The following is a 23,762-nucleotide window of genomic DNA, read 5'->3' as shown; positions in this document are numbered from 1 at the left end:
TAAGTAGCCAATTTTGATGATGTGGCCATTAATCCACTTTTTTGCTTACATTTTTGCCCTTAAAATATATTATCATATCTTAAAAAAAAAAACTAATTTATTCTGTAAATAGATTTGGCTATTAAAAGTCATCAAAATTGGCTCATTTATTATTTGCGTTGAAAACCCTCGTTCGTCTCCACTGAATGGTGTACTTTGGGAATTCGCCGCCGCGCCCCAAATACCATCTCTTGCCGCTTGGATCTGGATCGGAGTAGTACGGAATCTGGTCTGATAGCACTTGACTCGCGAATCAAATTGGTGAGACGCAAACGCAGGGTTGGTGAGCAACGAAGATGTTCTGGTGGTGGAGGAGGATGAATTCAAGGCGTACGCTGATAGCAACAGTGAAGGTGTTCGACAACAACTTGGTGGTCTGAGAGACGTTGGAGTGCCAGGGTTAGAGTCAGGTTTTGGCCATCGACGGCGGAGAGGCGTCGGAAAAAAAAAGTTGTCGTCCATGTCGCCGACGTTCCTTCTATAGTGGCCCAAAGGTACTTTTCAAATCTGTATATTTTTGTTTGTGCAATCGAAAAATTTGTGTGTTTATACCATCAAACAAAGGCAATTAGACTCGTTGCGGCCAAAGTTTTTGTCTCGGAGATGGCAGCTCAAGTTTCGTGTTAATTTTTGTTTGTGCAATCGAAAAACTGTATGTGTGTTTGTGTAAATTTTTGTAAATGTCTATATAAATTTGTGTTCAATGTTGGTATATTCGTGTTTATTTATGTATATTTTTGTTTATTTATTGTTTCAGATGGCGGCAAAGTCGGATCGGTTTCGTTCGCGGTGACGAGGGTGAAGGGCGAGCAAAATTAGTGTTTATTTATGTATATTTTTGTTTATTTATTGTTTCAGATGGCGGCGGAGTCGGATCGGTTTCGTTCGCGGTGACGAGGGTGAAGGGCGAGCAAAATTAACGGTGTGACCAGATCTCAAGCTTCTTTTTTTTCCGTTTTGATTTTTTGGCCGATCTAATCTGCAAAATCTCCATATGTATTTTCAAATTTTTATAGATTTTTGTGATCTATAATAAGAAGAGTTATATTTTGTCATTCATTTCTTTTATTTTATCAATTTATTAATATATGATAATTGTTTATTTAATGAAGGGTAATTTTGTCTTTTAATATTCGTTTATTTCAGTAAATGGCTAGATTACAAAATTTACCAAACGTGGGCTAAAAACTAAAAACCACGTTTCAAAATGGCTACGTTGCTAGTTTGCCCTTTTTTTATTTTATCTCTATTTGTTATGTTGTTTTTCTGAAAGAAAAAATTGATTTATCTCAATTAAATAAATGTTTTTAATATTTTGTAATACAATCTCACCGTTCATTTGTTCCACATCTAATATTAACGTCTAATACACTAACGGTGACACAACTTTGTCAGCTTGGGTATTTTGCCCACGAATTTAAAACATTGAGGATATAAGTGTTACAAGTCGAAAACTTTGGATATTTATGCCGCCAATTTCTCAATACAAAAAATAGCTTAACATATTTTAATTTCTTTTCCCTAAATACAATTTTTAGCTTTTCCACTAGTCGTAAGGATCGGTGGCCAATTTCGGTATATTTTGGTATTTCTTGGTTAGTTTAAGAAAACTAGAAAAATAAATAGTTATTCCAAATTAACAAAACCTATTAATACATATGTAAAAGTTTGATGTACCTTTCAAAAGAAAAGTTTGATGCAGAAAAAAAATCAAAATAAAACTCAACAAATTTTATAAATGAATAATTAACAACGAAAATCTCGTTCTCGTTTTATTTAAAGATGATTGTTTGTAATTTTGAATATGATATTAAGACTTATTATGCTTAATTGAGCACCATGTCTAAATAAAATATTCTATATAAAATTGACAAGTCTAAATAACCATAACCACTATCTCTAATCATTTCATTTGAGTGATATTACCTTATTCCTGTAAAGTCTCATCATGTTTGTCTCAAGTATTTAATCTTTACAAGATTTTTTTTTGTAATCATACTTTAAATGTTCTATGTAATCAAATATATGAATTATATCAATGAAAAAATGGTCAAAAATAAAATAAAATAAAATAATAACCACATACCACAACAACCGAGCTATAAAGATTATATTAAAAAAAAAGTTGCATTGAATTTGATGTAAAATCACATAATAGTTCAATAAAATATAATCTTCTTGTACAATAAATTTTGGTCCTAACTGCAACTGAATAATTATTTAATACATCAAATGGGTAGCAATAAAAATGAAAAAAAAAAACAAAAACAAAAAAAAACTAATGATTATCCCAGTATTTTAGTAGTAGATACGTGAAACTATTAGTATTACTGGTGCCATTATTACTATTAAGTATTAGTGATTATCCCAGCTCGAATTAATGTCAAATCTGTATGGTATTACAAACTCAGAAGAATCTTAAGACGACTCACTAAATTAGCATGTAAGTACTCTGTGTATGACCAATTGCGTTATCATGGGACGTATTAATTGAAAAGCATTAATTAAAGAGCTCATATCCGTTATCACTTATCAAAGACAATAAACGCATTATGTTCATTGATTAATTAATTATATATCTATTGCAATTGTGTCATCAATTATATATCTCATTTAATATGTAACGGATGTGTATGGTCAACATATGTTTTTATTCTCTACACTAATCTAAAAATCTCAAAGGTTGGAAGTGCTTCTGTGTTTTTATTATTTTTTTTTTTTTTAAGTTTGTTAATAATGTACGTTGAATTTTTAAAGATATAGGACAAAGTGGTTTTCTTTCCACGTAGTTGCAATTGTATGACTTAAAATGGATTGTTTCTTGACACAAATATATCATCGGGACCGGCCCTTCCCTTAAACCCTTGAGTCATTACATAAGACCCATAAATTTTTTTAAAAAATAAGGCCAATTTTTATCTATAAAAAAGTGTTATACTAATAAATTCAGCTCTAAATAAGGCAAATTTTATTTTATATTTTCATTCAATAACTAGACCTCAAATTTTAATAAATAAATTAAAAGCACGTATGTCATTCAATCGTGTTTGACCTATTATTTATTAATTTCTTTTTTTTAGTAAACGCGGACAAAACCGCAGAGAATAGCATTAAAACTCTCACTTAAGTGGCGGAGGAATACTGTGGTTATAAGATAGTTTTTATCATTTAGGACCTCTCACATGGCATAAGGTGGGACAAGCCCCGTCCAACGCACATCCAAACCAACACTAAGAGCAAAACTGGGCAAATTGTGGGCAACGATATTACAAGAACGAGGAAGGAAAACAAAATCCAAATAAGAAAATGACCTAGTCATTACCTTGACGTCATTCATAATCGTTCCAAGCTCCGTAGACGGGATAGCGCTGCACGCAATCATACAAACCACCACGAGACAATCCGATTAAATCACGCCCCGGTCAATCCTGATGTGCGCCACCAACTGCAAACCCCGGAGGATAGCTATAGCCTCCACAAGGAGAGGAGGAAAGCCACGGTTCCTGGCTGAGATCTCCGAGGCGATGACATGCGTGTTGTAATCGCGAATCACACACTCGATACCGAATCTTCCCTCCCTATTGTTAACGGCAGCATCAACACACACCGAAAATAGCCCCCCTTGGTAGCGACGTTCACTTCTTGGCCTCCTCGCCTCTACAACCCTGGGTAGTGAGCATATTCACTTTCCTATACTCGTCCAGGAAGCCACCGGTCCACTCAACCAACTCTTTCGGAAGCCATTTGTCTTTTCCGGTTAAAACTTTGTTCCTATGATTCTATATCTCCCACGCCAGAGTAATAAATCAATCAAAGTGGCGTACCTCTAAGGTGTTCCGGGTTCCGACATATTCATTTCTTTCTTTTAACCGTAGAAATTTTCTCTAAGCGTTATCATCAACGCACTATAGAAAGTACATTTTTTTTGTATGGTTTTTTTTTTTTGTATTTTTTATGCAGACTTCATCAAGTCACACTATTACATCAAATTTGGATTAGTCTATGATCACATGAGGGTCTAAATTCTTATTTGTTTATTGGCATTTTGTTTTTCTTCTTCAAAACAAAAATCACAAATTTTAAAAAAAAAATGTTATCCAAACTTGAATTTATAGGTGTAATTAATATGTTTGCATTACAAAATGTTAGAAAAATGTAGACATTCGCTCAATCATAAAAATCGTGATCGATACTATTTTTTATTATGAAAATAATGGTTTATTACATATGGTTGTTGAAAATTATATGTACTATTGATTTAATTGTACAAGAATTGTCGTAACTAATCATTCCACTGGCTCATTTTGATATTCTAGACCAAATTATATTTTATTAAGAAATACATCACCAGTCCGCAATAAATTAAATTAACTATTTTGTTAATTTAATTTACTACGAGTTCGTGGACTATTTTTTAATAAAATAAAATTTGGGGTATGTTTTTAAATGAGAATTGGCTATTAGGCTACTGACCCAATTTTCCGCTAATTTTAATACATACTATTATTTATCTTTATTTTGTACGGCATAAATTTTAGGTTTCGAATAAGGCTTCAAATATAAGAGAAATTTTATTTTGTAGACCCCAAAGTTGTAGAAATATCAAGGCTAGACTCACTAGTTCGAAAATATCTAATAAAACTAGACTTTTGATCTAATTTCGGACAAAAAAATACCCTTTCAACCCATATAACCCTTATTTCTCTCATTACCTCTCATTCTCTTCTTAAATCTCTCATTTTCTCTCACTCTCTCCTCATTTCGTGTCTCCAATTGGTGGAATTTGGTAAAAAAAAAAAAAAAAAAAAAAGTAAGTTCGCTTATTTAATCATCTTTAATAGGTTTAGTGATATATTTTAAGGAAAATTAAAAAAATTGGTAGATCTAGGTAATTTTTTTTTTTAATTTCACGTTAATTACGATGAAATCCGATAGTTTAGGACGAAATTCAACTAAAATTTATATGAAAATAAAGTTGAAATAAGGACAAATTTCGACAGAATCTGATAAAATTCGACAAAATCTGATAGGATCTGATAGTTTACTGAATTCCGATAGGATCTGATAGGTTCCGATGAATTTCAATAGGTTCCGATTACTTCTGATGAAATCCGATGGAATACTATTGTTTTCTTATTGTAATGTATTTTTTGGTATTTTATGTAGTTTATGTCTTGCTTAATGGCACATGAGAGATAAAAGAATACTTATGTGTGTTAAAAAAATGTGAGAACATTTCTTATTGAAGTTTCGAAAGACATGACCTATACTGAGTTACAAGAGAATCGATGTAGACAGATTCAAGTTCGACTTAAAAATTGAAGTTCTATATGCAATGGATACGATTCCGATGGAGCCTGTTGTCTTGAAAGACGATGTTGACATTATGTATTACATGAAGCACAAAAATCATAAAAGATTTTCACTTTGTGTAAGTTTGGTATCGAAAAAAAATCATAGCGTCAAGTGCATATCGAGGATTTGCTAAAGGAAAAAATGTGATGATTGAAGAATTGCCTCGCGTTGAACCCAACAAGAGATGAAATAATTTTACCATCAACGATCGACACAATGTTCCTATCATCAACAACCGACAAGATGTTCCTATGTTCAATAATCGACAAGATGTTCATATCATCGACCAACACAATGGTAGTTGAGATGACTTGAGGGTGACGAAGTATACAGATGTGACATAGATGTTTACCACAAAAGTGATAGAGTTTATGAAGTAACCAGTGATGGAGGTGATGAACACAACAGCGACGAAGATCATGGAAACATCAATGACAAAGTGAAGAATTTTTAGAATTCGCGAACCTTGAAGAATATGATGATTTTGTGGAACATTTTAAAATACCCTCGAGACACTGTCAACTGTCACGTGAACGTCCTATAATAGTATCACTAACAGATTACATGCCTTATTTATGGAAAGTGTCCCAGCCTCTCAGCGTTGTCTTCTACGATCAGCTCTCCAGGATGTCTCCGAAACTCTCGGGATCTCCTTTGTTTCGCCTTGATGACACCTTAGTCTTTTGAAACGTAATCTCTGGACGAACAAGAATACAGTGTGGGCACACTCTGAATCTCACTACGACTCTGATTTATGATTTCAGATCGTACCGTTTTTATTAGAATGGAATTATGGAATTCCAAGGGGGAGAGAGAGAGAGAGAGAGAGAGAGAGAGAGAGAGAGAGAGAATTTCATCCACACTAGGTGTGATCGGCGAAATTTTTACCTCTGCAAAAGTGTGTATATATTGCTTCCTCTTAGATCCATATTTATAGTGGTAGAAATGAGATATTCTAGGAAGATACTAGAGATATTTAATTCTCATTTATTCTTTCATATTTTGTAGTTAAGCATGAGCCATTGGATCTTGACTACAAATCCTACTTTTTCTCTCATCCATCAAATCATAATCTAGGATATTTATTTCCGTTATTTTTCTCTTATATTTAAGGAATCTGGACCTTTGAGAATAATGAGGACAGTATCTTATTTCCTTATTTAATGGAGAGAATATCTCTACCATTATTATTCTCCTAGATATTATGAAATTAATTATGAGAGAGAATAAATGACAATATCTTATTTCCTTATTTAATGGAAAGAAAATATCTCTACTATTATTATTCTCTCTCTTATTTAACTAGTTACCACAAATATAACAACTAATTAAGGAGAGAATATTGGGTAATTAATACCCTAATGTAGGTGCCCAACATAGTGCTATTGGGCCTAGGAATTTTGAATTTTACAGTGTCCAGGAGGCCCAACTTAAAATTGAATTAATTATTTACTTGATCCAACAATAAATAATTAATTCCACAATAAATATTTAATTCGGCAAATAAACAAATTTCCGAATGAATGCTGCTAAACAATTTACAGCCGTGAGATTGCAATAATAATATTTATTATTACCAGAGAGTTCTAATTCGTCTTTATGAAAGCCGAATCGGGGACTATGGACCTAGTAATAGAAGCTTAACAAAGTTGACGAAATAATACGAAAAAAAATATTTTCTCTTTTTCCATCGATTTGTCTAATCTTGATCAAATACTCAACTATGTAAGCCAAGATTGAACCCTCCTTTATACTAGAATTATATTTACTCATCGTGACGAGTGTCCACTGATCTAGTCAGTTCGTGATCAAGATCCTCCACATTCAACCCGTATCGAGAAAGGTCAATTATTCCCTTATACATTTCTTGATACATATATACCCTAAGCATCGTTGCTTCTCCATCGAAATATTCTTCCGAACGTACATACTTCGGAAGTGCCGGAAATATCAGTTCTAGAATCAACCCTTAGGTGAGTGAACATTGACATTCTTTCAGGAAGGCTGGATTCCATATCTGTCAACCACTTCCCACTAGAATCATGTTTTGAAACTCCCAAGACATAAGCTGTGATTAGCATGATAGTAGCCTTTTAGCGAATGAGTCAAAGAGAACGGTAACATGATCCAGTGTCCATGATCACTTCAGGATTTAGATCAAGTCTCATTGTGACCATCATAGCGACCTGTGTCGTAACGATACTTAAATGACACATCTACAACCAAATCATGTCCGGGTCGTGCACTTATCACAAGTGCAAAATGCTCGCACGTCGTGATCAACCTTCACTAGTGTTCCACATATATAACTTTAGATACAACTATCCATGCATGTATCAGTCATCGACCATGTTTTAGCTCACCATCCGAACTCAGGTGTCCAGCACGTGGCTCAGTTTGATACGGAGGCTACGGATGATAGTTGCTATTGATTATGATATTCAGAGCTCAACCCACTAATCATATGATGTTATTAGAGTAAACCATTATTTTATTTAGTAATCATTTATGATTTATTTATCATCTCTCATGGGTGAGAATTCCTAACACAGACGTCAACCGCTTTTTCAACTCTTGTAAATTGTCTTTACACTTTGGTGTCCACAAAAAACTTGAAGCTTGGGGAGTTAGGTTGTATCAGACATGAACAATTGCTATAATACTAATTATTGGGTAAACAAAAGTTGTTAGTATCAGACACGAACGATCGCTCCGATATCATTTGATGGGTATATTACTTCCCTAGGGTTAGTTACGATTCTCATGTATTGAACACGAACAATTGTTTCAATACTTCTTAGTGGGTAATCAATCTCTTAACCCTTACAGTATGTTTATTAGTGCGGAATAGAAGAATACACGAACAATCGCTAATCTTTAACGTATACAATAATTACCAGGATACTCAAAATCATCCAACAATAGATCTAATATCGGGCAAACATAATCAACACAATACCATGAGAGGACTTAGCTTCATATCTTTCGGATCAGCTAAAGATCCTCCATGCTCTTAGCTTTTGGATCTCCATGCTTCTCGGATTCCTCAGCGGCTCCTTGCTCTTTGGATCTTCGGATCTTAAAGCTCTCGAGCTCCTCGGCGACTCCTTGCTCTTTAGATCTTCGGATCTCCAAGCTCTCGGATTCCTCGGTTGCTCGTCGATTAATCGATACCACAATCTTCCAAGATGTAATCTTTGGAAGGACAAAGATCAAGGTGTGGGCCAACTCTTTATTCACTAATTACTCTAACAAGGTGTCGGAATTATTCTTTCCTTCTTTGAAAACTGGTATGAACGAATATTCTAACTCCGAGAGAGAGGAAAAACGTCCACACCTAGGGGAGAGGGGCTGCCGAATTTCAAGAGTGGAATAGGCTTCAGTTCAGCCATTTATGCACTACCACAAGCCCCCTATTTATAGATTTCTAGATTACCCAAAATAGAATATGCACGTTTGTGATTTCCTTTTATCTTATTCTAATTAATGTGAGCTGTTTATTCTATGAATAAAACAAATCAAATATCTTGAAGATACTTTAATAAATAAAATATTTAGTTCATATCTAATATTTATTTACATATCACTTTATAATATATTAATCAGGTAATTATTTAATATAGAATATCTTCATGATACTCTTAATAAATATAATCATTAATATATTATTTATTTCTCACAATAACATATACTATTCTATAAATAAGATAGTAGATAATATATATAATCTCAATAAATAACATAATTAATACACTATTTGCTTCTCACAATAGGATACATTATTCCTTAAAAGGAAAAGCAGATAATATCTCCATGATACCCTCATAAATAATTACTAAATTAAATACCCACCAAATCAGATCATATTTAATATACATATATATATATAACGTTTATTTCCTATTTGAGAAAACCCTCAATCCTATTGAGTTTTGATCAAATAAATCCAAGACTCATGTACGTCTATGTGCATCCCTGCCACAAGGTCTATGGAGCCTTGTGGGCTGATTTAAATTTTATCTTATAAGCTCATTTACATTTAAGTGATATTCTGAAGTTACTTAAATCATTAAAAGCTTATTCATAAAATACTTTATTACGGATGCGAAAAAAAATTACAACCAAGTTGCAATAGTTAGAGTGTAATCAATTATATAATTGTCAAGACTACAAAGGGGGAAGCACTTGACTTTTGTAGTAGTCAATGCCTCTAAAAGTCGATCTAGAGTTTCTTTATCCATACACGCGAAGAGAACCAATATAGAAAGTCTTCCGCGAATTATATTCTGGTGATTCAAAAAATTTGTCAAAAATACAGTTCTGCACACAGAAGCAAAAAGGTCTCAACAATCATGAAGCATGTTGCCAGACATCTTGCCAAACAAATTTGTTGTAAAAAATAAGCCAAGAACACAAATGTAATAATATATTTGACGCATCATTGTCAATAGAAATTGGAGTTAGAATGTTGAGAAAATAATATAATAAAATGTTTAAATTGTGAATTTACAAAAAAAAAAAAAAAAAAAAAAAAAAAAAAAAAAAAAAATTATTAAGTAGCATAGAAACATGATAGCATTTACAAATAAATTAACCAAATCGAATAGAAAATTTTCGTTTTACTAAATTCATATCAGTCTAAAAAAATAGGATTAGGCTGTTACTTTTTGTTAATAGAATTCCATTAAATAATTCCCATAACAATTTACTTTTTTGGTTAGAAAATATGACACTATCTAAAAACAATAAGAAATATGAATATCTCGATGAGGTGTATTTTAAATCAATCGCGATTTCTAAAAAAAAAAAAATTAACTGTATTTAAATAAAAAAAAAATTTAATTTTTTTAAAACAGTATTCATTTTTCTTTAACAAAGACCCAAAAAGTAGATTAGACTTTTACAAAGACCCTCTCGATATTATGCTAACCCCTTTACTCCACTTTGCGACGCGCGCGGCAATTTCTATGATGATACATCCTAGAAAGCACCTATGTTACATAAGCCCACGTTATTGTGTAAGAAACCAATGAAAAACCATTTGCTTCAACCTTCTCATTCAACACTTGTTTCACGTTTGCAATTGTACTGACTTGACTAGTATCACAGACAGTTAATTTGACTCTTAAACAAGTGTAACTTAGAAATGTGAGGTTCATTTGAGCCTTAGAAAAGTGTGATAGTTGAATAATTAGCCGTCGGTGTTGGTCATACAAGTAGAGAAAAATTAAATATAAAAGCGTGGGATTGATTTACTATAATATAATATTAAATACTGTGGCACGTGGTCTATTAGATAGAGCCTTAGATGTCCTGTATAAATAAACTTGCATGGTTTCAAAGGAAACACACACATTTCAAAGGTAAAATACCCATCAGCTCCAAATCCGGTCTCTTGATTATTACTACATCACATACAAATGGCTCCATCAATTTCAATCAGCAGCGAGACCTCAAACTACATCAGTGAATATGTGATCAAAAAAGGATTTGGAGTGAAGGGTCTGTCAGAAACTGGACTAAAAACCCTACCAACCCAATATGTTCAGCCAGTGAAAGAGAGGATCGACATTGACGACGTGTTGGCCGGAGAGGCGATCCCGATCATTGACATGTCGGAGTGCGACGAGAAGAAGATGGCAGACTCGATCTGCGATGCTGCAGAGAGATGGGGTTTCTTTCAGATCGTGAATCACGGCGTCCCAGTGGAGGCTCTGGAAAACGTTCAGGCGGCGACCCACCGCTTCTTCGGTATGTCGGCGGAGGAGAAGAACAAGTATTCGAAGGAGAACTCGACGTCGAACAACGTCCGCTACGGCACGAGCTTCACTCCTCAGGCCGAGAAGGCTTTGGAGTGGAAAGACTTCCTCAGTCTCTTCTTCGTCTCCGAGGAAGAAGCTTCTGCTCTGTGGCCCCCCACTTTCAGGGATGACGCTATCGAGTACATGAGAAAGAGTGAGGTGGTGATCAAGAAACTGCTTGATGTGCTGATGAAGAGGCTAAACGTGAACGAGATCGACTCCGAAAGAGAGAATCTGCTGATGGGGTCAAAGCGCATCAACATAAACTACTACCCAGTCTGTCCGAATCCGGAGCTCACCGTCGGAGTCGGGCGTCACTCCGATGTCTCCACACTCACCGTTCTCCTCCAAGACGAGATCGGCGGACTTTACGTCAGAGACGACAAGAGAGACAGTTGGATTCACGTCCCTCCCATCAAAGGCTCCTTGGTCATCAACATCGGCGACGCCCTTCAGATAATCAGCAACGGCCGATACAGAAGCGTCGAGCACAGAGTTGCGGCTAACGGAAAGAGTAACCGCATTTCGGTGCCCATTTTTGTCAATCCCAGGCCGTGTGACGTTATCGCTCCTCTGCCTGAGATTCTAGCCACTGGAGAGCAGCCAATTTATAAACAAGTTCTCTATTCCGACTATGTCAAACACTTCTTCAGAAAGGGCCACGATGGAAAGGAAACGGTCGACTTCGCAAAGATATAACCTTTTTTTTTTCCTACGACCCATGTTATTACCAAGAAATTTCTTTATTTAGTTGTGCCTTGCAAATAATAACATTCGTTTATCGATCAGTTAATAAAATAATTCTGTAATGGTATCTTATTTGGCATCTTGATCTTCAGTCTAGCTACTCTCAGGCCCGGCCTTTACAAAAGCAAAGTAAGCCATTGCTTAAGGCCTTAATATAGTGGTATTTGCATCTTATGTCACAAATTGGCAACCCAATTGCAAATAAGTCACACGCAAAAATTTTAGAAAGTTTTAGAGGAAAATAAAGTGATTTTTAATGAGGTATTGTAAAAATTCAGAAGACATGGAATAACTAATAAAAAGATTAAATGACGAGATAGAGTAATTTGAAATTTGCACATATGACACGAATGTAAATACGTGACACAAATGCAATTTTGACAACTTTGTGACTCAAATGCAAAAACCCGATGAATTTGTGACATTGACGCAAATTTCCCCTTAATATATAAAAATGGCTTTGTGATAAGGCCTAATATTTTCTTTAAGGCCCATTATTGTAAGAGCTATTTCCCTATTAACAAAACCACCATACTATTTAATATAGTAAATAATGAACTTTTAATATGTTGTAAATATGGCAGTGTAGCAAAATAGCCAGTTTGAAACTATAGATTTTGTTTTTAGCCTATGTTTCATAACTTTTAGGGAAATAGCCAACGTGCTTAGGTGTCAATAATTAATAGACTAATTTGCCCTTTTACTCAATCAAATGGAAATAATGAATATAATTATATTAAATAATAGGCAATAACGATATAAAATAACAGACAATTTCAAAATTGTTATACGTAGCCTTTAACCTCTAACAAATCTCAACAAAATATTTTATCAAAGATATCATTAATCACGCGGCGCGCTAATCTAGAAGGGTTTCACCAAGACTGACGTTACTGTGTAAGAACCTGTCAACACAGATAATAAACGTAAATTACTGGAAATTATCTCATTCTCCACATTTAAGTAATTTGAATAGAAATAAATGGAAATAGCTGTAAATAAATAATCTGTACCTCTACATTTTTCCAAAAACTGACATTCGAAAATCTTCACTGTTAAAAAAAAAATTAACAGTGAGAGTCGGGCCACCTCTAACCAAGCTCCGATCGTCTCTCCCGCCAACCACCACCGTGAGGCTCGTCGCGACCCCGTCTCCAAGCTCTCCCTCCCCTACGCTCTCGTCAACCGCCTCCTGTGGGCGTTGATCTGGCTCCGACGAGCCTTCGCCGACCTCCTCCGCCGCCTCCGGCCGATCTGCGTCATCGGCGACAACTTCTTCGGCTGGACTGCCTCCTTGGCCTGCGACCTCGGCGTCTTCCTCGTCATCTTGGCATGTTGAAGGTTTAAAAAAAACCTAGATCTGATTTTGTGGAGAGAGAAAGAGAGAGAGAGAGAGAGAGAGAGAGAGAGAGAGAGAGAGAACGTGGATTCTAATATCTGGTAACTACCTTCTACAAAATAGGAATTTAACATGCACAAAAAAAGGAAAAAAAAATAACGTGATTTTAAAAAACTACTTTAATTATTGAAGGACAAAAAAGTAAAAAATATTTTGCCACCTAATACGTTTGGCTATTTCCCTAAAAAACTCCAAACATAGGCTAAATCTCAAACTTAATGTTATAGGTGGCCTAGTTACTTAGAAAACTCTTGTAAATAAGCCCATTTACTTAAACAAGAAAGCAAGGAAGCTATATTATAATTCCAAAAGTCAGACGCAATTATGGTTTGAACGTGTCAACAGAGGTTTTGAAAGAGCAACGACTTTGGGGGAAAAACAAGGAGAACGACACATTCCTTTGAAAGTCTTCAAGCAATTTTTTGTTAAAATTATCAAGTTTGCCTGTTTGGCAGTTAACTCAAAAAGTTTTTATATTTTCTAATTTTTGTACTTGTACTGAAAAATTATTTTGCAGTTGTTTTCAAAAAGTTGTTTGGTACAGTTTTCATTTTTGTTTTTGAGAAATTGAAACAAATGAAAAAAGTGTTTGATACAGTTTTCATTTTTGTTTTTGAAGGAGAAGGAGGAGAGAAGAGAAGAAATTTTTTTTTACAAAACACATTTTATTTGTTTTCAGTTTTCTTTACTCTTTTATAAAACAACTTCAAAATTTTTGGAAAATTTTTTCCGAAAAATTAAACCAAACGCAACTTTCACTTTTTGTTTTCAATTTTTTTATCTCAAAAAGTCAAAAACACTTTTTTGAATGAAAACCAAACACTTTTCTAAATGTATTAGACTTCTTATTTGTTTCGTTAATGTATTTTATTTTGTTCAGACTAATAATTATTAGATTGTTATTTAGTACTTTTGTTCTTTTTTTCTTCTTTATTTAAACAAAAAAAAAACATAAGACTATGCCTAGTAAAAAATTTGTTTCCGATTATGAAAAAAAAAGGATAGAAGATAAATTGGTTAACTCTAAAACAAGACTTTGATGAATTCTTCATATAATTTTTTTTTAGCAATTATAGACAAAGAAATTGATGAAAAAGCGCTTGAATATGACGATGATGATGACATGGTAGAAATAGAAGGAGAAACTAATGGTAATATGAACGATGAACATATAAATACTTATGATTCGGGACGATTGAATAAAATTTGTATAAGCTTTTATATATAACTATTTCTTTGTTTTGGCCTAATTGTTAATTCTCGCTTAAGGCCTCGGATTTTGATGGGCCGGTTCTGGCTACTCTGTATCTCTTTATAACTTCATTCAAATAGCATGTACTTCACGTGTCAGAGAAACGTACATTATACGAGTACAATAATTAGTGACGGGGTGAAGAAGGTTCTTTTTTTTTTTTTTTCTTTTTTTTTTTTTACGAGCTAGTCCTTTTTTTTTTTGTCAAAATCTAACTATTTGGTGACGACAATATTTTTAACCCCTAAATTTTTTGTATTGTAAATAATATTTTCTAACTTTTCTTCCAAATATAAACATTTCATGAAAATCTCTCAAGTCCTCGTACTATCTATTAATATATAATTATTATATATGGTTATAAATTTGGTTAAATACATATCCTTATTTGTAATGTACAATATTGATTTATAGCTATAATATAGTTAAATTTATAATATATATCTTTAATTTTAATTTATACACTTTTTTATCTCTTCTCGTTGGATTTTTTTCGATAGTGAAAATTTAAAACACCTTCACCCCGTCTCCTTCTCGAATTCAACTACCACCACAAGATCGCCCATCCCCACTAACCATTTTTTTTTTCAAAATCAGTTAGGTTTGTCGCAAGTTGGTAGTTACGAAATACATGAATGCGACCTGATCCAATATCGCACTTTAAAATTCATACAAATGAAATTTCGTTATAATGTACAATAATATACGATAGTGTATATATACATTATTGGGTAAACAAAAGTTGTTAGTATCAGACACGAACGATCGCTCCGATGTCATTCGATGGGTATATTACTTCCCTAGGGTTAATTACGATTCTCATGTATTGAACACGAACAATTGTTTCAATACTTCTTAGTGGGTAATCAATCTCTTAACCCTTACAGTATGTTTATTAGTGCGGAATAGAAGAATACACGAACAATCGCTAATCTTTAACGTATACAATAATTACCAGGATACTCAAAATCATCCAACAATAGATCTAATATCGGGAAAACATAATCAACACAATACCATGAGAGGACTTAGCTTCATATCTTTCGGATCAGCTAAAGATCCTCCATGCTCTTAGCTTTTGGATCTCCATGCTTCTCGGATTCCTCAGCGGCTCCTTGCTCTTTAGATCTTCGGATCTTAAAGCTCTCGAGCTCCTCAGCGACTCCTTGCTCTTTAGATCTTCGGATCTCCAAGCTCTCGGATTCCTCGGTTGCTCGTCGATTAATCGATACCACAATCTTCCAAGATGTAATCTTTGGAAGGACAAAGATCAAGGTGTGGGCCAACTCTTTATTCACTAATTACTCTAACAAGGTGTCGGAATTATTCTTTCCTTCTTTGAAAACTGGTATGAACGAATATTCTAACTCCGAGAGAGAGGAAAAACGTCCACACCTAGGGGAGAGGGGCTGCCGAATTTCAAGAGTGGAATAGGCTTCAGTTCAGCCATTTATGCACTACCACAAGCCCCCTATTTATAGATTTCTAGATTACCCAAAATAGAATATGCACTTTTGTGATTTCCTTTTATCTTATTCTAATTAATGTGAGCTGTTTATTCTATGAATAGAACAAATCAAATATCTTGAAGATACTTTAATAAATAAAATATTTAGTTCATATCTAATATTTATTTACTTATCACTTTATAATATATTAATCAGGTAATTATTTAATATAGAATATCTTCATGATACTCTTAATAAATATAATCATTAATATATTATTTATTTCTCACAATAACAGATACTATTCTATAAATAAGATAATAGATAATATATATAATCTCAATAAATAACATAATTAATACACTATTTGCTTCTCACAATAGGATACATTATTCCTTAAAAGGAAAAGCAGATAATATCTCCATGATACCCTCATAAATAATTACTAAATTAAATACCCACCAAATCAGATCATATTTAATATATATATATATATATATATTATATATATAACGTTTATTTTCTATTTGAGAAAAGCCTCAATCCTATTGAGTTTTGATCAAATAAATCCAAGACTCACGTACGTCTATGTGCATGCCTACCACAAGGTCTATGAAGCCTTGTGGGCTGATTTAAATTTTATCTTATAAGCTCATTTACATTTAAGTGATATTCTGAAGTTACTTAAATCATTAAAAGCTTATTCATAAAATACTTTATTACGGATGCGAAAAAAAATTACAACCAAGTTGCAATAGTTAGAGTGTAATCAATTATATAATTGTCAAGACTACAAAGGGGGAAGCACTTGACTTTTGTAGTAGTCAATGCCTCTAAAAGTCGATCTAGAGTTTCTTTATCCATACACGCGAAGAGAACCAATATAGAAAGTCTTCCGCGAATTATATTCTGGTGATTCAAAAAATTTGTCAAAAATACAGTTCTGCACACAGAAGCAAAAAGGTCTCAACAATCATGAAGCATGTTGCCAGACATCTTGCCAAACAAATTTGTTGTAAAAAATAAGCCAAGAACACAAATGTAATAATATATTTGACGCATCATTGTCAATAGAAATTGGAGTTAGAATGTTGAGAAAATAATATAATAAAATGTTTAAATTGTGAATTTACAAAAAAAAAAAAAAAAAAAAAAAAAAAAATTATTAAGTAGCATAGAAACATGATAGCATTTACAAATAAATTAACCAAATCGAATAGAAAATTTTCGTTTTACTAAATTCATATCAGTCTAAAAAAATAGGATTAGGCTGTTACTTTTTGTTAATAGAATTCCATTAAATAATTCCCATAACAATTTACTTTTTTGGTTAGAAAATATGACACTATCTAAAAACAATAAGAAATATGAATATCTCGATGAGGTGTATTTTAAATCAATCGCGATTTCTAAAAAAAAAAAATTAACTGTATTTAAATAAAAAAAAAAATTAATTTTTTTAAAACAGTATTCATTTTTCTTTAACAAAGACCCAAAAAGTAGATTAGACTTTTACAAAGACCCTCTCGATATTATGCTAACCCCTTTACTCCACTTTGCGACGCGCGCGGCAATTTCTATGATGATACATCCTAGAAAGCACCTATGTTACATAAGCCCACGTTATTGTGTAAGAAACCAATGAAAAACCATTTGCTTCAACCTTCTCATTCAACACTTGTTTCACGTTTGCAATTGTACTGACTTGACTAGTATCACAGACAGTTAATTTGACTCTTAAACAAGTGTAACTTAGAAATGTGAGGTTCATTTGAGCCTTAGAAAAGTGTGATAGTTGAATAATTAGCCGTCGGTGTTGGTCATACAAGTAGAGAAAAATTAAATATAAAAGCGTGGGATTGATTTACTATAATATAATATTAAATACTGTGGCACGTGGTCTATTAGATAGAGCCTTAGATGTCCTGTATAAATAAACTTGCATGGTTTCAAAGGAAACACACACATTTCAAAGGTAAAATACCCATCAGCTCCAAATCCGGTCTCTTGATTATTACTACATCACATACAAATGGCTCCATCAATTTCAATCAGCAGCGAGACCTCAAACTACATCAGTGAATATGTGATCAAAAAAGGATTTGGAGTGAAGGGTCTGTCAGAAACTGGACTAAAAACCCTACCAACCCAATATGTTCAGCCAGTGAAAGAGAGGATCGACATTGACGACGTGTTGGCCGGAGAGGCGATCCCGATCATTGACATGTCGGAGTGCGACGAGAAGAAGATGGCAGACTCGATCTGCGATGCTGCAGAGAGATGGGGTTTCTTTCAGATCGTGAATCACGGCGTCCCAGTGGAGGCTCTGGAAAACGTTCAGGCGGCGACCCACCGCTTCTTCGGTATGTCGGCGGAGGAGAAGAACAAGTATTCGAAGGAGAACTCGACGTCGAACAACGTCCGCTACGGCACGAGCTTCACTCCTCAGGCCGAGAAGGCTTTGGAGTGGAAAGACTTCCTCAGTCTCTTCTTCGTCTCCGAGGAAGAAGCTTCTGCTCTGTGGCCCCCCACTTTCAGGGATGACGCTATCGAGTACATGAGAAAGAGTGAGGTGGTGATCAAGAAACTGCTTGATGTGCTGATGAAGAGGCTAAACGTGAACGAGATCGACTCCGAAAGAGAGAATCTGCTGATGGGGTCAAAGCGCATCAACATAAACTACTACCCAGTCTGTCCGAATCCGGAGCTCACCGTCGGAGTCGGGCGTCACTCCGATGTCTCCACACTCACCGTTCTCCTCCAAGACGAGATCGGCGGACTTTACGTCAGAGACGACAAGAGAGACAGTTGGATTCACGTCCCTCCCATCAAAGGCTCCTTGGTCATCAACATCGGCGACGCCCTTCAGATAATCAGCAACGGCCGATACAGAAGCGTCGAGCACAGAGTTGCGGCTAACGGAAAGAGTAACCGCATTTCGGTGCCCATTTTTGTCAATCCCAGGCCGTGTGACGTTATCGCTCCTCTGCCTGAGATTCTAGCCACTGGAGAGCAGCCAATTTATAAACAAGTTCTCTATTCCGACTATGTCAAACACTTCTTCAGAAAGGGCCACGATGGAAAGGAAACGGTCGACTTCGCAAAGATATAACCTTTTTTTTTTCCTACGACCCATGTTATTACCAAGAAATTTCTTTATTTAGTTGTGCCTTGCAAATAATAACATTCGTTTATCGATCAGTTAATAAAATAATTCTGTAATGGTATCTTATTTGGCATCTTGATCTTCAGTCTAGCTACTCTCAGGCCCGGCCTTTACAAAAGCAAAGTAAGCCATTGCTTAAGGCCTTAATATAGTGGTATTTGCATCTTATGTCACAAATTGGCAACCCAATTGCAAATAAGTCACACGCAAAAATTTTAGAAAGTTTTAGAGGAAAATAAAGTGATTTTTAATGAGGTATTGTAAAAATTCAGAAGACATGGAATAACTAATAAAAAGATTAAATGACGAGATAGAGTAATTTGAAATTTGCACATATGACACGAATGTAAATACGTGACACAAATGCAATTTTGACAACTTTGTGACTCAAATGCAAAAACCCGATGAATTTGTGACATTGACGCAAATTTCCCCTTAATATATAAAAATGGCTTTGTGATAAGGCCTAATATTTTCTTTAAGGCCCATTATTGTAAGAGCTATTTCCCTATTAACAAAACCACCATACTATTTAATATAGTAAATAATGAACTTTTAATATGTTGTAAATATGGCAGTGTAGCAAAATAGCCAGTTTGAAACTATAGATTTTGTTTTTAGCCTATGTTTCATAACTTTTAGGGAAATAGCCAACGTGCTTAGGTGTCAATAATTAATAGACTAATTTGCCCTTTTACTCAATCAAATGGAAATAATGAATATAATTATATTAAATAATAGGCAATAACGATATAAAATAACAGACAATTTCAAAATTGTTATACGTAGCCTTTAACCTCTAACAAATCTCAACAAAATATTTTATCAAAGATATCATTAATCACGCGGCGCGCTAATCTAGAAGGGTTTCACCAAGACTGACGTTACTGTGTAAGAACCTGTCAACACAGATAATAAACGTAAATTACTGGAAATTATCTCATTCTCCACATTTAAGTAATTTGAATAGAAATAAATGGAAATAGCTGTAAATAAATAATCTGTACCTCTACATTTTTCCAAAAACTGACATTCGAAAATCTTCACTGTTAAAAAAAAAATTAACAGTGAGAGTCGGGCCACCTCTAACCAAGCTCCGATCGTCTCTCCCGCCAACCACCACCGTGAGGCTCGTCGCGACCCCGTCTCCAAGCTCTCCCTCCCCTACGCTCTCGTCAACCGCCTCCTGTGGGCGTTGATCTGGCTCCGACGAGCCTTCGCCGACCTCCTCCGCCGCCTCCGGCCGATCTGCGTCATCGGCGACAACTTCTTCGGCTGGACTGCCTCCTTGGCCTGCGACCTCGGCGTCTTCCTCGTCATCTTGGCATGTTGAAGGTTTAAAAAAAACCTAGATCTGATTTTGTGGAGAGAGAAAGAGAGAGAGAGAGAGAGAGAGAGAGAGAGAGAGAGAGAGAGAACGTGGATTCTAATATCTGGTAACTACCTTCTACAAAATAGGAATTTAACATGCACAAAAAAAGGAAAAAAAAATAACGTGATTTTAAAAAACTACTTTAATTATTGAAGGACAAAAAAGTAAAAAATATTTTGCCACCTAATACGTTTGGCTATTTCCCTAAAAAACTCCAAACATAGGCTAAATCTCAAACTTAATGTTATAGGTGGCCTAGTTACTTAGAAAACTCTTGTAAATAAGCCCATTTACTTAAACAAGAAAGCAAGGAAGCTATATTATAATTCCAAAAGTCAGACGCAATTATGGTTTGAACGTGTCAACAGAGGTTTTGAAAGAGCAACGACTTTGGGGGAAAAACAAGGAGAACGACACATTCCTTTGAAAGTCTTCAAGCAATTTTTTGTTAAAATTATCAAGTTTGCCTGTTTGGCAGTTAACTCAAAAAGTTTTTATATTTTCTAATTTTTGTACTTGTACTGAAAAATTATTTTGCAGTTGTTTTCAAAAAGTTGTTTGGTACAGTTTTCATTTTTGTTTTTGAGAAATTGAAACAAATGAAAAAAGTGTTTGATACAGTTTTCATTTTTGTTTTTGAAGGAGAAGGAGGAGAGAAGAGAAGAAATTTTTTTTTACAAAACACATTTTATTTGTTTTCAGTTTTCTTTACTCTTTTATAAAACAACTTCAAAATTTTTGGAAAATTTTTTCCGAAAAATTAAACCAAACGCAACTTTCACTTTTTGTTTTCAATTTTTTTATCTCAAAAAGTCAAAAACACTTTTTTGAATGAAAACCAAACACTTTTCTAAATGTATTAGACTTCTTATTTGTTTCGTTAATGTATTTTATTTTGTTCAGACTAATAATTATTAGATTGTTATTTAGTACTTTTGTTCTTTTTTTCTTCTTTATTTAAACAAAAAAAAAACATAAGACTATGCCTAGTAAAAAATTTGTTTCCGATTATGAAAAAAAAAGGATAGAAGATAAATTGGTTAACTCTAAAACAAGACTTTGATGAATTCTTCATATAATTTTTTTTTAGCAATTATAGACAAAGAAATTGATGAAAAAGCGCTTGAATATGACGATGATGATGACATGGTAGAAATAGAAGGAGAAACTAATGGTAATATGAACGATGAACATATAAATACTTATGATTCGGGACGATTGAATAAAATTTGTATAAGCTTTTATATATAACTATTTCTTTGTTTTGGCCTAATTGTTAATTCTCGCTTAAGGCCTCGGATTTTGATGGGCCGGTTCTGGCTACTCTGTATCTCTTTATAACTTCATTCAAATAGCATGTACTTCACGTGTCAGAGAAACGTACATTATACGAGTACAATAATTAGTGACGGGGTGAAGAAGGTTCTTTTTTTTTTTTTTTTTTTTTTTTTTTTTACGAGCTAGTCCTTTTTTTTTTTGTCAAAATCTAACTATTTGGTGACGACAATATTTTTAACCCCTAAATTTTTTGTATTGTAAATAATATTTTCTAACTTTTCTTCCAAATATAAACATTTCATGAAAATCTCTCAAGTCCTCGTACTATCTATTAATATATAATTATTATATATGGTTATAAATTTGGTTAAATACATATCCTTATTTGTAATGTACAATATTGATTTATAGCTATAATATAGTTAAATTTATAATATATATCTTTAATTTTAATTTATACACTTTTTTATCTCTTCTCGTTGGATTTTTTTCGATAGTGAAAATTTAAAACACCTTCACCCCGTCTCCTTCTCGAATTCAACTACCACCACAAGATCGCCCATCCCCACTAACCATTTTTTTTTTCAAAATCAGTTAGGTTTGTCGCAAGTTGGTAGTTACGAAATACATGAATGCGACCTGATCCAATATCGCACTTTAAAATTCATACAAATGAAATTTCGTTATAATGTACAATAATATACGATAGTGTATATATACATTATTGGGTAAACAAAAGTTGTTAGTATCAGACACGAACGATCGCTCCGATGTCATTCGATGGGTATATTACTTCCCTAGGGTTAATTACGATTCTCATGTATTGAACACGAACAATTGTTTCAATACTTCTTAGTGGGTAATCAATCTCTTAACCCTTACAGTATGTTTATTAGTGCGGAATAGAAGAATACACGAACAATCGCTAATCTTTAACGTATACAATAATTACCAGGATACTCAAAATCATCCAACAATAGATCTAATATCGGGAAAACATAATCAACACAATACCATGAGAGGACTTAGCTTCATATCTTTCGGATCAGCTAAAGATCCTCCATGCTCTTAGCTTTTGGATCTCCATGCTTCTCGGATTCCTCAGCGGCTCCTTGCTCTTTAGATCTTCGGATCTTAAAGCTCTCGAGCTCCTCAGCGACTCCTTGCTCTTTAGATCTTCGGATCTCCAAGCTCTCGGATTCCTCGGTTGCTCGTCGATTAATCGATACCACAATCTTCCAAGATGTAATCTTTGGAAGGACAAAGATCAAGGTGTGGGCCAACTCTTTATTCACTAATTACTCTAACAAGGTGTCGGAATTATTCTTTCCTTCTTTGAAAACTGGTATGAACGAATATTCTAACTCCGAGAGAGAGGAAAAACGTCCACACCTAGGGGAGAGGGGCTGCCGAATTTCAAGAGTGGAATAGGCTTCAGTTCAGCCATTTATGCACTACCACAAGCCCCCTATTTATAGATTTCTAGATTACCCAAAATAGAATATGCACTTTTGTGATTTCCTTTTATCTTATTCTAATTAATGTGAGCTGTTTATTCTATGAATAGAACAAATCAAATATCTTGAAGATACTTTAATAAATAAAATATTTAGTTCATATCTAATATTTATTTACTTATCACTTTATAATATATTAATCAGGTAATTATTTAATATAGAATATCTTCATGATACTCTTAATAAATATAATCATTAATATATTATTTATTTCTCACAATAACAGATACTATTCTATAAATAAGATAATAGATAATATATATAATCTCAATAAATAACATAATTAATACACTATTTGCTTCTCACAATAGGATACATTATTCCTTAAAAGGAAAAGCAGATAATATCTCCATGATACCCTCATAAATAATTACTAAATTAAATACCC

At 33.9% G+C, this 23,762-nt stretch overlaps 2 pseudogenes; both read left to right on the top strand.

Moving 5' to 3' along the window:
- Positions 1–10,717: 10,717 nt before the first annotated feature.
- Positions 10,718–12,009, top strand: LOC149408227 (feruloyl CoA ortho-hydroxylase F6H1-3 pseudogene; annotated as a pseudogene).
- Positions 12,010–17,976: 5,967 nt separating this feature from the next.
- Positions 17,977–19,268, top strand: LOC149408226 (feruloyl CoA ortho-hydroxylase F6H1-3 pseudogene; annotated as a pseudogene).
- The last annotated feature ends 4,494 nt before the right edge of the window (positions 19,269–23,762 follow it).

The sequence above is a fragment of the Urtica dioica genome, chromosome 1, assembly GCF_054948205.1.
Source record: "Urtica dioica subsp. dioica isolate 48M chromosome 1, U.dioica_male_clone48M_v1_H2, whole genome shotgun sequence".
Lineage (NCBI taxonomy): Eukaryota > Viridiplantae > Streptophyta > Magnoliopsida > Rosales > Urticaceae > Urtica > Urtica dioica.
The sequence above is the reverse complement of the archived record's forward strand: the minus strand, read 5'-3'. Positions and strand labels throughout refer to the sequence as shown.